General features: G+C 40.0%; 1 protein-coding gene across 6 annotated transcripts in view; it reads left to right on the forward strand.

The window, feature by feature from the left end:
• Positions 1-900: 900 nt before the first annotated feature.
• The window catches only part of DICER1 (dicer 1, ribonuclease III), a 73,782-nt gene continuing 59,996 nt past the window's right edge, over positions 901-14,686 (forward strand). For 3 of the 6 annotated variants that reach the window (XM_030040072.2, XM_030040032.2, XM_041129680.1), the window contains exon 1: positions 1,230-1,355. The gene's annotated coding sequence lies outside the window, so the exon portion shown is untranslated. The other 3 variants (XM_030040050.2, XM_030040070.2, XM_030040060.2) reach the window with 3 other exon arrangements.

Consider the following 14,686-nt stretch of genomic DNA (forward strand, 5'->3'; position numbering starts at 1 on the left):
CAGAGCTTTCTCATCGTTTTATGTTTCCCCAGTTTTCCAAGGACACACCTTCCAGATTTTTATGTCAATTATAATGAAAATAAAAGCTAAAAACCAGCACTATGTGAGGCAGAAGAGAAATTGTGTTCCTGTGTTTCAGCACCACACATTTGCCTTGGTTTCTTCCATCTGTGGCTTAAGGCTTTTGATGGTGGAAGAGAGTTAACCCTGTATCAACTGTTTAATCCAAGAAATTTCAGGGCACTTTTAAAAAAATGTAGTAGTAGCTAGTAACACCACTCAAGCAAGTGACTGTTGACAAGAAACTGGAGTGAGACCAGCGGTCCAGCTAGCCAACGATCTGCCTTAAACAATGGCAAAAGGAAATGCTGCTTAGGGAGTACACATAAACCCAACCACCTCCAGCGGTCCTTTCTTCTCCCACCTTCTGGGCCTAGCACCAGCAAGGGTTTGAGGGTGCCAGCTCCCTGGTGGAAAAGCAGCACTTTGCCTTTGGCAGGAAGGACACTCCTGATGGAAACGACCGCCTGTGTGTACGGAAAGGTGGGATTTCGTTACACAGCGATGAGAGAGCTCAGCGCTGCTCTGCCCAGACACTGCCGAAAGGATCGCCTTTCTCCCAGGGCTTGCCTGGAGCCGTACGACACGACACCTCCATTCCCTCAGAACCATCTCTGTCACCGGCCTTGCCTCAGCGGTAAGAGCGGTGCCCTGGAGGCGGCCTCGGCAGCTTCACACCCCCCCCACCTCTCGCCGGCCTACCCCCCCAAGATGGCGGGTGCCGCCCTCGCCTCAGCGCTGCCGCCCGCCGCCTCTCGCGCGCGCGAGAGCCGCCCAAGCGCATGCGCGGAGGGGGAGGGGGGGGCGCCGGGGGCCGAGAGCCTCGCAGTCCTCCGGCGGGGGGGGGGGGGGAGCGCGCACACACGTGAGCCCCTGGACCACCCGGCGACTCCCCGGCAGTTGCTGTATCCCGCTATCGCATTGGCTGTCTTGTGAACCTTTCACCTTTTACCCGGCTTTCGCCGCCAATCGCCTGGCTCCTTTCATAGCGTGGGGTTGTGGAGCGTGTGAGCTGCGCAGGGTGGAATTCTCGGAGCGGGCTTGCGTTGCGGGCGTTGGGCGGCCCCCGTTGGTATGGGTGGGAGGGGTGGGGGAGGTGCTCCGTTTGCGTAGGGCCGGCAGCGCAGGGGGAAGGGAGGGGGAGGAGGCTGTCCCGGGCCCAGGTGAATGGAGGAACCTGACAGTTGGGGGGAGTGAGGCGGCGGCGGCGGCGGGGAAATGGCGGCGGCGGCGGCAGCACAATGAGACGCGGCCTGTAGTGGGGGGAAGCGCCGGGCTGGGTCCCGTCCGAGCAGGTAGGAGATGGCGGCCCGGGCGCGCCTGCCCCTCGCCCTGGGAGCTGCATGGCGGCCGAGCACGGGTGTCGGAGCCCGCCGCCCGCGCCAGCCTGAGCTCCCGCAGCGCCGGCGCCGCCGCCGCTGAGCGGGGTGGGATGGCGGCGGTAGCTCCTTCCCCGCCTTCCCGCCGCCGGGGCCCGGTTGGGTCTGCCCCGCCTCCGTCCCCGCGGCCGTCCCTGTCCCCGCGGGTCCCGGGGCCGCCAGCACCGACCTCCGGGCCCCGGGATCGGCCTCGGCAACTTCCCGCGGGCCCCGACGCCGGCAGGGGTCGGGGCCCGGCGTGTGGGGCGGCGGCAGGGCCCGCACGGCGGGGGCCGCGCTCCGGCCCCTCTCGGCTTTGTCTCCTCTGGCTCCGCGCCCCCCGGGCAGCCGCGGTGGGGGCCTGCCGAGGTGGGTGCTCGGAGGGCCGGCGCTCGGCCCCCAAGGGCTGGGCGTCTCTGGAGCCCTTCTGTCGTGTCGCGAGGGGCTGGGGGAAGGCAGTGTAGGGTAGTAGAAGAGCTTCCACTCTGGAGTGCTGATGTTAAAGGCGGTATCAGAAACTCTTCGCTCTTCCCTTTGCTTCCTTTCCATCCTCTTCCAGTTTAAATGAAGGCATCGCATGGAGTGAAAAAACGTACGGGCAGCGTGATTAAGGCAGACCTTGTGCTGCGCGATCTTGCGTTGAAAAACAAAAGGTTAAAAAGACAAATATTTTTGCACCGGAGTTTGTTGCTGTGTTAGGTAATCTAAAAAAACCCGAATGAGTAGGAAAAGGATTGCGATACTGACATCTGAAAAAAAAAAAGGGGGATATTTTTTGTGTTTTATCATTGACCAGAAATTACTGTTTCAAAGAAGTGAATCTCTTGGTGGTTCAGTGAACTTCAGCTGCTAAAAGTGTGGAGGATGTTTGGCACTTCAGATGATCAGTATTTTTGATGTTAAGATTTTGAACTTCCAGTTATATGGTGGGCTTGAGTGGTGGAAGTGTGTAGGTTGGGATATGATTACCACGTTTAGAGAAACAGAACAAAATGGAAAATCAAAGCAATTAACTTTGCAGACACTCAGTTTACACTATGTTTTAATATGATTTAGGCTTCTTTTTAAATAAGCCAGTTTGGATGCTCTGTTGAAGTGCAAAGTGCATGTGTATGTTCGGTAGGTTGCGTGGTGCTTGTTTTAACAAGTTCATATAGACACAAACTGAAATTGATTTCCATTATGCCATAATTATTCTCCTAAATCCTTCTCTTAAGAGGGTCTTTTCCATTGTCCGTCTCCACAAGATACGTTGTGGTCTATTTAAAAGCTTTGATGCCATTAGAAGTTTTCAGGTGGAAAGTGCTTTTGCATGTATAAACATTGGAATAGTACTTTATTATTTATTAATCCATAGGATTAAAAAACATTAAGTATTTATTCAGAAGTGCTGAACTCTGAACTAGCTACTGCTTTTCATGAAAACGTCTTGGTGATAGAGTTCTGTGAAAGTGGCAGCTCAGTACTTGGCAGTCAAAAAGTGAATAATACTAGAATTAACAATTAATTGAGAAGAAAATGGCATCAATATGCCACTGTGTAAATCCATTCTGGGGCCATATACTTACTAAATTACTAAATGCAGTTTGGGTACTTTGCCTTTATCTCTCTCCTACCTCAAAAAGATTGTATTAGGCTAAGAGAAAGGTGGAACAAAAATTGACTATGGCTTTTCACCCAGGGAAAGAGATACCAGTGGAGGGATAAGAGGCATTATGAAACTTAGGAGTCATGAAGAAAGTAGACAGGGAGCTGTTGCGTTTGTGTTTTTTTTTGTTTCCCCTTTTTTTGAAAGGTTTCTGTATCCTACAGATTCATAACAAGTAAGATGCTCCTTTACACCATGTGTAACTAAAAGACCTGGTGCAGCAGCATATTGGGAATGCCAAAAGTTTACAAGGAAGTTGAAACAATTAATTTGTAGGGAAAATCATCAGAGACTGTCAAACACAGGAGTATCTCCTCAGAATGGGCAAATATCAAGGTGACTGGTCAGTGGAAGGTATTCCTGCTTGCCCTGCTATTATACTCCCATGTCCTCCATTGGTTACTGGTAGAGGGAAGCCAACAAGCTAGAAAGGTATTTTGCCTGACACAGTATTACACTAATGTTTTATAGAAATTACACTTTTTTTTGAGAAATACCTTGATCTTCTGTAGCTTACGAGAAGGAAAAAAGTAGAACCTGCAGTTCAGAAAAACTGTTCTCATGGTTTTTGTGTACTCCATAGATGTTTCTTATTTCCCACATCAAAAATTTGTAAAGTACTTTTCCTGTTTTTCAGAAAAGTTAATGGATAGCACAAAGGTGCTTTAGCACCACTGATTGGAGTCTCACTACTTCACCCATGTTCACTTTCCGTGTGAACTGACTAAATGTGCATTGATCTGTAACGGAATGCAAATTACCAGCAAAACCAAATACAAAAACATGTGTAACCTTCTTAGAAGAGCAAGGAACCATTTAGTAAAATGGATGTGGTAAACTTGGAGTTGAAATACTCTGATTTCTCTTTGGATAAGCTGTAGAATATAAGTGAGAGCAAGAGTTCAGGAAGATTTTGAAAAGGATTGTACGCTTTAGGGATGACAAGCATTATAGTAAGTGCTAAGACTACAGATGGGAGTTTTATTTCAGGGCATAATCTAGTCTATCAGGCTGCAGGTAGAACATCAAAACATTCTTTGAGATGGGTTGTTCCATTATTCTGTAATTCTCTGTGAGGAAATCCTGGGGTTTTTTTCCTCTTATGTAGGTGGTACAAACTAGGGAGTACACTGAGCTTAATAGATTGTTGGCAGAACAGCGAGATAGTTCCTATGTCCTAATGCCCGTCTGTGTAATCACTGACCATCTGTATCCCATCACCTTCATATGTTAAACAGTAATTTCTTCAGACTGATAGCACAGAAGTTTGATGGGGTTTTTTTAATTTTTTTTTTTTTCAGGAAGTGGCTCCCTTTAAAGAGAGTAAAAGTATAATTATGGTATTGTATAGAACAGGAGCATCTATATAATTGTGTGCAATATGCTTTTAGAACCCTGAAGGCTAAGAATGATTGGAGTAGAGGAGAGAGCATGATTTTTATTTACACCATCCAGACGTCTGTCTTCATCCTTTAGCCTTTCTTGACTTCCATATGTATTGTGATAAACCAAAAGAGAAGAAACCTGACATATAGTAAAAACTAAAAGTTCATTTTTTAGCTGAAGTTACTGCAGTCTTTGGTTGGGATTTCAACGTTCAGTGTTCAAACTGTGTCGATCGTTTGGGGTGGTGGCAGATGTAGGAATGCAACTAAAATAACCGTTCTGAAGTACTTAATCTACAGGACAAAGCAGTGCCCACTTTAATGTATACCATGATACTGTATTAGGTGAACTCTTGGTTTTGGTAGTTCTTGCATGCCTTACCTAGTAATGTCATAATTTTTCAAGTTTGAATGTGGAGCAGTGTATCTCAAATTCCGTTGTTATTTCTGCTCTATATTGCAGACTGCATTAGTTAAGTAAATTTTCCCTGACGTTTGTCACCTTCAAATTCCTGCAGCTTTTGGAGTTACGAAGCGGAGAACTGGAACTAGTATCAAGGAAATTTACTTGCATTGTTGCACAGCCAGAGGTGTTGAAATGCCCTTTCCTGGTGGGAAGAGAAGGAAGAGCAGTATTCTCCAACTTCTCCTTGCATAAATACTCCTGAATCCAAGAGACTTTAGTACTACTTGTCATGGCTTTTACTTCAGGGCAACACACTTGTGAATCTGTGATCCTCGTTTTGGTTGGCACAGTTCTCTCTTGACCTTTGCTAATATACGATAGTATTGTAGAAAAACTTGTTTTGCTCTGCTTTTTTTCTCTTTATGCCTGTGTCTCAGTACTTATGCTATGTAAGCTGGCATGATCAGCTTCTGCCCATGTTTTGCATTTTCTGTTACACTTCATAAAGGATTAGTTCCTTTGGGTTTGCCGAGTAAGTGTGCATTTATATCTGAGATGCAGCAGGGTGGCTGCTGACTTAAGTGATTGGTTGCTGAAAACAGAGGTGGTCAGGTTGGGACTATTGTAGCTGGCATTGGGATTTGTTTGTTTGTTTTAAATTGCTCATAAATATCCTTGTGTTTTTTCATTTGTACACCCCCCCCCCTCCCCCCCAACAACCCCCTTACTGTTAATTATTAAAACCTGGTTTCCAGTGCCTGTCTCCTCCTTTGGAATCTGATTCCTGATAAATTGTCAAGCCATGTAGCAGCCTTTTCCTCAGCAGAGATGATAGTAAGTAGCTGGGTAGCAGTAAAAAAAAAAAAAAAAAAAAAAAAAAAATCAGTCTCCTTGAAAACTTAAGAATTTAGGATTTTTTTTTAAAATTTTTTTTATTTTTGAAAACTAGTTTGAAGTTTTAGACATGCCCACTTACTGATAGCATAGATTTCCTTTCCTTAGGAGGTGAGGCAAATACAGCTTGCTTTTTAAAGTTAATTTGTTTGACTCCATTGAGATGATTTGGCTATGCAAGCATGTCTGGGCTGGCTAACTTTGTAATTCATGTTTCTCTTTTGTTTGCGAAGCCTGCTTTGTTTCTGATCTAGATCAAGTTTCTTACAGCTTTCTTGCAACTGTTACTGGCTTTTTATGATGATTTTGGCTCTATATTTTCTTGTTCAAGAAGAAATGAACAAGGCTTACCTACCTAAAGGTGAAGTTGCTTCGTAGTTGATAGTAAAAACTTGTAGAGGTGATCTAGTGGTTAGGACGTTGTCCAGGATTGAGAAGATCTAACTTCTCTCACTGACTCTGAGGTTTGGCAAGTTAATGCAGGTATCTCTCTTTTCACCCCCTCCTTTGAGTTTAACTTCCAAGTGCTTAAATCAAAAATGGTTTTTAGATTTTTATATTCTGCCTTTGTACATTAAGACATTTAGATGGATTTAAGCTGACTTATTAATTGTGACTTTATGAATTCATAGTGTTCATTGATTATATTTGATCATCTTTAATCAGGATATTAGTGCCTGGGATCAGTCTCAAGTAAGAATTTCAGTTCCTCACTTAAGCTTTGTTATTTCTGAGCACACAAACCTGTCTGCCTTGCTACCTCCATGGTCAATGGCTAGTAGGTTTTCATATTTGGAAGTGGACATAAAATGAAAGAAAGTGCTTACAGTACAATTAAAAGCTTTGACCTCTCATTTTTTCAGTGACCCACAACCTTTTGCCATCTTTCCACTAAAGTTAAATGCCTATATTGTCAATTTGCTATGTAAAGTTATTAAGAACTGATATGAGGTCTGTGAAAATTTTTTGAGGAAAAAAAGACTATGCCCTTTTCATCCTTCCCCTCCAGTTGCTTAAAATCATTTTTCATTACTCTTGCTGTCTAACATAGTGCTGTCTCAATAATCTCCAAGGTTTTAGAAACCAAATTACTATTGGAGGTGGATAGTGTGCATGAAAAAATACACTACTTAAAAAAAAAATAAAAAAATTCAAACCTCTGTTTCTCCTGTATAAGTTCTGTGAGTCCCCAGGAAGAGGTGTGCGTATTCTTAATTTATTCTTGCTACTTATGCTTTCCCGTTTCTGTGAGGCAAAATAAGAGGAAAATTGACCCTAGGAAATGAATATTTTCTACCAAAGTAGTGTATTTTCTACAATGTAGAATCAGCATGAATGGCAGAGACTGTAAGAGGAAAGTGACAGAAGCTTGTTACTAAGAGCCGTGGGATTATCCTTCTCTTCTCTCTTTCTCATTATTTCTACAGTCACTGTAAGCAAGGTCTGCTTTTTCTGTTCACTTATGAAAATTAAACAAAATCCCATGGACAGTCTTATAATTTTTTACTACTTGTAAAAACAAAAAAAAAAAAAGAGGAGGGCGGTGTGGGTCGTTTCTTCATTGTTTCCAAAGAATATTGAACTCTGTCAGCATCAGCCTCCTGAGTTGACTTATTTTGACACTAAAAAAACATAGCAAGCTGTGACTGATGGGGCAAGAAGAAGCCGTCTGTTTATACTTTCAAAAATTGTAAATAAAAAAATCAAGAAATGTATACCCAGGTATTCAAGTCCATAGGTTTATATGCTGAATAGATCAGTTCATTGTTTATTGTGTAATCATAAAGGCTATGATTTAGTGAAATCTTCCTCTGAAGAAGTGTGGCTATACCATCTACTGAGGGATTTGAGAGGAAAGAGTTTGAGCTGTGACAGGTGACAAAGCTCTGGAGGAGGAGGTATAGGTTTTGTGAAGGTAATGGGCAATGTAGGCCTGCATTCCTACCTTGAAGTAGTTCATTGAAAAAGGACTGGAAGAATGCCAAAAACATGAGCTCCCTGGGTCTTTGAAAGACACATGATCAACTTCCAGGAGATGAGTAATTTTCCTTATGGTAATCTTCGCATAGTTAATGCTCTGCTATGTAGAAGTTGAGAAGTGAAACTTGCCTTGATTAATACTAAATTGTCTGGAAAATGGTCTTCTCAAGACTATGTGTTGCCTCAACTGAGTAGAAGGCAGTTTGAGTGACAAAATTCATGATTTGTTAAAACTGTCAACTGGCTGGTTGTTATATCATTGGATGAGGGTCTACAAAGAATTACTGGATGATTTTTAGGGCATGTAGTGACTGGCATAATGATGAAGCAGGTGCTGATTTCTGGCAGGCATTTTGAGTAGCATGCCAATAATGTTACTAATATATACATTGACTGCCAGCTATTAACAGTTGTTAAAATCTTTTATCGGTTCACCTTGTTTTTGCTGTCTGTTGCCACTAGGTGTTTCCTTTTGCTGCATTCAAATAGTTTTGGACTAGACAGCAAGAAGTTTTGTTTCTGGAATTGTTAGGTTTATTGTCATTAGTGTAACACTGTTCAGCAACAGTGGCGGTAGAGAAGAGAAGCTGGTGTCTGGTTTTGAGTGACAGTCAAAAACCTGTTGAATCCAATTTGCTTGTTTTCTGTAATGTAGGCAGTCTAGTGGCTGTCAAAATGGATGACAACTGTCTCCTCATGCCAGTTCTAATACTCATCTGATCCCCATCAACTACTTAATTCAGCTTGCTGAACCAGCAGAAAACTTGCCTATGTCAAGAAAAAAAAAAATCACTTGGTTAGTGTGCTGAACCATTTCCTCCCAAAGAGTCAGACAAGTGTCGAAGGTGTTTAGAGAAGGGAAGGAGCAGTGAGAATGGGGTTGCTTCATCTAGCATGAGGTTGCCTTGGGATTGGATCTGCACTCTCGTGAAATCTAATTCCAAAATACTACTTTCCACTTGATTGTGTTCCTGTATGCATATTGATTTCTTTTCTCACTTATTAGTTAAAATAATTGTTTCATATTTTTCTCAACCTTCTACTTTCTCACTTACTGTTTATAGCTGCTCTTATAAACAGGTGTATTATTATAGTAATCTTGTGGGTTTTGTGTATGAAAATCAGCTGTGGTAAATCCAGGATATGAACGAAAGTGTGGGGGGGAAGCGTATGGTGTGTTATGAAAATGGAATAAAAATACAATTAGATTTAACTATATTTCTTTAGTGAGTACTATTCTGAGGTTTTAACAGCTTCTTAACAAAGGTAACAACCATCAGAAAGTGCAGAAATCAAGATGGAACACAGACTCTAGCTATTAGCTTGGGAAGTTCAGATCCGAAGTTCTGCCTAGTTTAAAACCTCTCATTTTTATCGAGAGGTAATTTGTAGTCGTGACTCCATAATTAGGGAGCTGTGCAAGAAACTGCTTAAAATTTCAGGACATCTTTTGCAGTTTTCCTCAAATGTAGTGATTATGTATTCCAAGATAGTAATATAATCAAATACAAGTCAAAGCCTAATCTAAAAAATGAATGTTTTCCTCTATCCAGTTTTCTATTCTTCTGAAAGTGATGGCGTTTTTTGGTAATTGTGTGTTCAAGTTCTGAGGCATACTCTGATTAGTTTTAAAAGGTCTTGAAAGCAAAGCGGTTAGGCTTCAGTGAAGGAAAGGCAAATCACTGTCCTGATTTTAAAAAAAACCCAACACAATCCACCAAACAAAACCCCAAACCAACCAAAAAACCCACATACATAGAAACAAAACCCAAAACAAAAACAAACAACTCGCTGGTTTGTTTACCACCAATATTGTAGAGATTTGTAATCCTTAATTTGAAATCAAAGCTTTAGGACCCCACACTATCCACCACAGAAGTCTTTAAATAATTATGTGGGAAGTTCAAAAGTAACAAGTTGGACTAGTTGAGAGAGGCAAGTCACCTTTGTGAATCAGGAAAAATTTCTGATTTTTCCTTTTGCCCCAACTTGATTAAGGTTCTCTTTTTTGCCACCCCATAAATTTGCCTTCAGAGTAGAACTGGGGGTGGGGTTAGGCTATACAAATTTTCCAGACCATGTTTTTTTCAATAGGTTAAGCTCAGTTTTATGGTGAAAATTGACTGCAGTTTTTGTTAAAATGTGTAATTGAATGGTGATAGTACAGTTAAGATACATTAAAGCTTTGAGCAAGAATATCCAAAATGTAAACAATGTGCCTTTCAGTGTTAGGAGTTCAGCACTTAAAAGTGGATTTATGGGGTAAACAATATTTACAATTTTCAATTTACAGGCATACTTCTAAGCGTATTAGTTGACTGTATGTATAATTTTCATATGAAATAGTAGCCAATACTTAATGCAGGATTATTTGCAATTGATACTATGATCCTCTCTAGAGGGTTAATTAAAACAACAAAAGCAGAAAAGTTTAATATAAAATATTCATATTCTTCGAAAGTTTGCATTCTAATTAGGGTATATATGGTCATGGAGGTACTACTCAAAACAGTAAATCCTTTTCCTGTTAGTTATCCAAAGTGCACAGGCTGTATCTCGAGCTGTAGTTTGATGTGCTTTTTAGATGGCATTTCTGCCTAGAAAGAAAATACGTGTGTCCCCAGGTAGTGGTATTTGTTAAGCTTTATTGGTGCAAGCATTTCTGAAGGTGTATGCTAAAGTGGATTAAGGAGACTTAATTAATCTAAGAAAAAATTTTATTCTGTGTGATTTCTTTATTCTGTTATGGTCTGTCTCTAGATGTGGCCACAAATTACCTGGGAACAGTTGTGCCAGCCAGTGTAAGAGAGGGTTGGAGGCAGCATGTAGGTTAAAGAGTCAGTAAGAGTGGTGCTCTTGTACATATAGCGGTGCCATATTAAATGCATGTTAAGTTGTGATCTGGGAGCCTTTATCATACAGCATTTTGTCTTGCTGCTGAGTGAAAATGAAAGAAAAGTGATAAAATACAAAGTGATTTCCTGTATTTTGTCTACACCAGAGAGATAGTATTTCTTTGGTGATTATTTTAGAAAAGTTTGACTGTACAACCAGACACAGATTTTTATGAGCATATTGGAGAAGCTAAAATGAAATACCAATGTAGTGATATTATGGTATGTTACTCCTCTTCTAGTAGGACTAAACACAGAGCATATGCAGAGGTTTAATAAGGTCACTCTTCTCAGTGACAGCTTGCCCATAAGGGTTTAACACACTTTTACTTTTTGAATGAACTTCATTGCCTTAGTTGATTAGTCTCAGTTTCTCTAAGCTCTTGTCTGAGCAGCAGAGTCAAACTTTTTAAAATGATATACCTTTAAAATTTAATTCCAAAACTATTTTTATATTGCAAGTCTTAAAGGCGTTTTTTTTTGTTTGTTTGTTTGTTTGTTTTTGTTTTGTTTTGTTTGGTTTGGTTTTTTTTTACCAGTTAGTTTTAGTATGTGTTTGAAAGATCCTGGAGTAGCTTGAATTGGAAATTATGAAAACAGCCATTTTTGAATGAATTATATGTAGTTCCAGAGAAAAGGAAAGTTTTTGAGTTTTGGAATTGTATCCTACCTTCAGTAAATATCTGTCTATTCCGTCTTTAAAATGGTAAAAGCTAATTATGTATTTTTCCAAATAATAGTACTTTTGATTTTTGTTCTGCAAGAAAGGTGGTGTAATTCATCTGTTAACTAAAGAGAAGTGAGAGATTTCCTGTTGTTCAGGGTTGAGAAAGCAATCCTGAGGAAGAACTGGGAAACCTTTCAAATCTCCATTGAAAGTTAGGCATGTAATCTGCTTAAATCATTCTGAAAGTCATACCAATCAATTATTTGGCTCTTTAGGCATCTTAGTGCATCTGTTTATGCCTACTCACATAAGTCAGGTCATTAGCCGATAAAAGCAAATGATTAATCAATGAAATTGAAAGCCAGCTGTATTTAAATATTTATTTTGCATAATTTAAAGTTTTATTTATTATTATAATTTTAATATACATTTGCATTGAGTTGTAAATTCTTTCCAAATACATGGTAACCGGCAGGGGGGGAAGTTGTTATACATAAAGGAATATACCAATTAGTAAGGTAGATGGTGTAATTACTTGAATGTTAATAATGACTGTGACACTACTCTCCTAATTAATCAGATGCCTGTATTTGATAGTTGCAAATCAAGGTAAACAATATCAGTATGGAAGCACTTGTTTCTAAAGAAGACTACAAAACCAAAATAAGTTTCTGACTGATAGAAAGCTTAGTTATATAAGAAACCTTATATGTAAGGTTTCCCAATATAAATCAAGATTAAAATAAGGGTTGTTAATGGCTTCGATTTAATCAGACTTGCTGTAGTGGGATGTTAATGGTGGAGTAATTTACCTTAAAATGCTTGATATTGCCCTACTTTTAAACCAAATTATTTGGTATCTTAAGACTTTTAGTAAGGTGGTGTTTTTTTTTTTTTAAAGCAGAAGTATCTCTGCTTTTCCAAGACTTTGATTGTATTCATGTTTTTCTGGTTTGCTTCTAGAAACTTGCTCCTTTCCTTTGATTCCATCATAACTAGATTGAGTTCTTTGTCATTTAAATGCTGGCAGTGTTTCTTCTAATCCTGCCTAAAAGGTTGTGTGTTCATTATAGCTGCTCTGCTCTCTATCCCCTTCTGTGCTGCTTCATGGACATCTTCAGAGAGTCTGGATTTGGTTGACTGTAGGAGAACTACATAGTCAGTCTGACCTGCTGGAATTGGTCATCTGCAGGGTACTGTGAGGATAAATGAGGACAAGAAGGTACTCCTCGTCTAGTACTCATTGCTAAATGAAAGTATTGACGTGTTTGCAGAGCTGCCCAGATTGGAAAAATGATATGGTGATAACCACAAAAGATCATGTGTGAATTTGTATTTTCTTTTCCCAAATTCAAAATGGTAGAGATGTGTTCTACTGCTTATCTGATTCTCCTGTCATCTCCTTGTCTTGTCTTGTCAATCACCAGGATTTCTGCAGTGAATGTACCTGCCAGGCTGTCACTTTTTTTTTTTTTTTTTTTTTTGTAAGTCTTAATGTATCCAGAGTAGAAGTTTAGGAGGCCAGCAGAAAGGGGAGATAGTCCAGGCTCTGCTGTTGCAGCTGTCAGGTAGACCTTGCAGAACTGACTGGATTTTCTCTGAAAACTCAGAACTGATGACATAGTAAAGCACCTCAAGTTTTTGCTGATGGTTGCTTGATGTTGGCTGCTTAATATTGCTGCAGTCAAACAACCTGTAAAATGTCTGCTATTATACTTCTGGTAATTAGATGATATTAGGCATAATGAGAGGTGGTTTGACAACTTCTGTGCAAACTACAGCTGATGTGGTAAGAACAGGACAGAATTCCTTCTTTTGCTTCATATTTTCTATATGGTCTGGAATTGAAAGAACCATAGGAATATATTAATTCTGAGTTGTGCTTGGTAGAAGAGTTAGTAGGCAGGTGCAGTACTATATTAATTTAATTATATTGCTTCCAGAACCCAAACTAGTGTCAGAAACCTTCAACTGCACCGTTTACAGGGATTTAACTCCTTTAAAACCTTATTTCTCAGCCCTGAATGGTTTTAGATAATAATATAGAAAAAATGGAATTATTTAGCAATATTCCATTATCTTTACTTATTTAATGATTATTGAGGCAGGTTAGAAGGAATGCCATATTCAGTAAACCACAACTGCTTTGATGTCTGGAACCATCCTTTCATTTGCATAGCTGGGAATGCTTTTGCTTATATGCAGGAATAGCTTTCACTCCATTCTGAGAAATGAAGGGTAAAAAATTATCTTATCCTCCCCCCCTTTTTTTTTAATGGTGGCTCTAGCAAACAGCTTATTTCAGTTTTTGAAGCTTTTTTTATCATTCAAAAAGGAGGAGCAACTTTGATATTTTTTTTTTTTTTTTTAGCCACATAGTATGAATATCCATTACTATACATGTAATGTGCAGAGCTAGTGTGAAAAATTGGACTAATGCTGCACTGGACTGAAAAGATTTTTAACTGTAATGTAGACTTGGGATTAGGCAAAGATACCTATTAATATATATTCAGGGAAGTCTCTCAAGGATACATATTTTATCTCCAATTATTCTTTTTCATCTTGCATTTGTTCTGCTACTGTGGAAGATTGACAGATGGCTGAATCGGGAATGGGTCTGTTTTCTGATTTGTGTCTGTGCACTGAAAGTGTTACTGGTGCTTAGTTGCATCAGTATTGGAGCTAAGGGACCCTTACAAATGGTTACTTCCTAGCTCTAACATGGCAGGCTGTTTATCTGTTTGACCTTGTGCTAGCTTTCATAGTTCATCAGAATGTAAGAAGCTTTCAAAGGAGGAGAAAAAAAACCCTTAAATTTTGAAGCTTCTCAGTCAATGTTTAGACACACCTATGATCCCACGTACTGGGGGAGGAACCTGTTCCAGTTGTATTTTGTGGATCTTGAATATTTTGATTTTTCAAAGTCAATCATGATTCCATATTTACTCTTAAACCTAAGACTTCCATTTAAGGCATCTGCTAAAAAGAAAGTTTTTTTTCTTAAATGAAAACTTTAAATTATACAGCACAAGATGAAGTCCTCAGATCTTCACAAACTGTTCCAGTTTTTCTTACCTGTTGTTCAGGACTGAGAGTACACAACACAAGGATGTCTCATCGCATACAGTTATTTTTTGCCACTTTACCTCAGATAAGCACTTCAGCTCTCCCATCACTACCTTTTCACCAAGTAAATTCTTGAATATATCCGAATCAGTTTCGGTATCATGTCAGTTGTTCTTGAAGGTCAACAGTGCTACAAATAACCTGTGATATGAAAATACTACATGAAGATTCTAGCTTCATACAGTTAAAATGTAATATTTATGGCTTCTCACCAGCTTTGAACCCCAGGCAGTATGCAAATATGTGCTTCATTGGACAATATTGA

Source organism: Aquila chrysaetos, chromosome 2 (assembly GCF_900496995.4).
Source record: "Aquila chrysaetos chrysaetos chromosome 2, bAquChr1.4, whole genome shotgun sequence".
Lineage (NCBI taxonomy): Eukaryota > Metazoa > Chordata > Aves > Accipitriformes > Accipitridae > Aquila > Aquila chrysaetos.